The sequence below is a fragment of the Eimeria mitis genome, genomic scaffold (assembly GCF_000499745.2).
Source record: "Eimeria mitis Houghton genomic scaffold, Emh_scaff1094, whole genome shotgun sequence".
In the NCBI taxonomy this organism is placed as follows: Eukaryota; Apicomplexa; class Conoidasida; order Eucoccidiorida; family Eimeriidae; genus Eimeria; species Eimeria mitis.
In genome coordinates this window covers 2,963-4,892 of record NW_013567554.1, presented here as the reverse complement: position 1 = coordinate 4,892, position 1,930 = coordinate 2,963, and positions in this window count along the sequence as shown.

Below are 1,930 nucleotides of genomic sequence, written 5' to 3'. Positions count from 1 at the left end.
ATATATATATATATATATATATATATATATATATATATATATATATATATATATATATATGGAGCTTCACGAGGGTTCCTCTATATTAAGTGGGAGCAAGCCCCGAAGGTCTAGACTACGGGATTTTTACAAGTTTGGGTTTGGGGGTTTGCACAGCAGCTGTAGATGCCTGAGTCAGCAGCACACTGAAGCATATGCATCTTTACCGGCGGTGCAACTGACACGCTGCCGCGTGTTGCTTGTGCTGCTTGAGGCAGCAGCAACAGCAGCAGAAGGGTATATGATAACTAGGGATTTCTGAGATCTCGTCTCTGCATATTTTGAAACAAAAACGAAAGAAAAGGAGTATAGTGGCCCTGAATAGTATCCGTACACTACTCTGGAGCAGCGCCTGTTGCTCGGGCTAGTGAGGCTATTGCAAGAACCTGCATGAGAGCAGTACTGGTTTCAGCTTCTACAGCGGGAAATAAAGTATTTAAATTAGTGATTAGTGAAATACCGAAAGGTGTTTTCAGCACTGAGCCCGCAACTTGTATACGGTCGCCATACAGCCATGATCGTGAGACGCAGCGGAAACCCGATGCTGTTTGTGCAGGAGTTGCATTTTCGTCGATATTTGCCGTTTTTANCGTGAGACGCAGCGGAAACCCGATGCTGTTTGTGCAGGAGTTGCATTTTCGTCGATATTTGCCGTTTTTATGAATTTTTTTTCGCGATCCTTGGTTTAAACAATGTAGAATTAAAAATCCTTTCAAACTGTTCAAAAATTCCGGCGATTTTCCCAGTGGTTTCGCTGATTTCGTCTGCTTTCCACTTCCGCGCTGAGGTGTACAGACACCGGACAAACCGTTCACCACGCGGGCGCTCGGCGCCGTGTAGAAAGCTGCATGAAATGGTGTTTCGGTGGCGCGAGTTCTCTCTTAGAATATGTTGTATTGTTCTGAAAATAAATTCGTTTTGTGAATATAAAATTAAATCAAAGAAAACCTCATTCTTTCTCTTTCTACTGTCTCGGCTGTTCTGCATCGGCGGCTCAGCCATACACGTTCAATCCGGTGGCTATCGATGAAGCCAGCCAGCGGCCTTTCGCAGTTTTTTTATGGAGAAACAAATGAATTTTCCGCTTGAGTTGATTTGATTTCTTTTTATTTTTCTTTTTTTCTCTCTCACGGGGGAATTGCTGCTCCGCCACCACACGAAGACGACACACACACCTGAGGCCGGATCCTGTGGTTCAGAGCGCAGCTCAAGAAAGGATATCGAGTTGTTTTTTGCCGTCAGCAGCTTTCTTCTCCTTTCTATTTCCCCTTTTTCAATTTGAATCTTCTTTTTCTTCTTTTGTGTTTTGCAAAACCGAGATATTTCTCTCGGACACAACTGCAGCATCTGCTGCAGCCGACTCTGTATATATACAGTCAACAGCAGCCGCTGTCTTTTTTGCTTAAGAGATATTCTGAGTAGTTGAGAGCATTCTTTGTTCTCTTCTTTCTGTCTCTGCTCTAAGGCCACGCACCAGCTCCATGCCTGAGCCCAACCGGGCGGCTTCATCTCGAAGATCTGTGTCTAGGGTTTAGGGTTTAGGGTTTAGGGTTTAGGGTTTTGTGGGGGCTGCAGAGCAAAAGCAAAGGCAGCATGGCAATGACAGACCTAGGCTGGATGGATATCTGCTTCGGGGGCGGTGCCCCCCCCGCTCAGCTGGGCGGCTGCTCCTCTCACCTGCAGGCCGTTGTGTCTGAGTTAGATGTGGTTATAAGAGACGTTGAGAGTGTGTTGTAAACCCTAAACCCTAAACCCTAAACCCTAAACCCTAAACCCCCCTTGTAAACCCTAATTCCTAAACCCTAAACTCTAAACCCCAGACTTGTAAACCCTAATTCCTAAACCCTAAACCCTAAACCCCCATCACTCTCTAGTTACGTCTCTCTCGCCC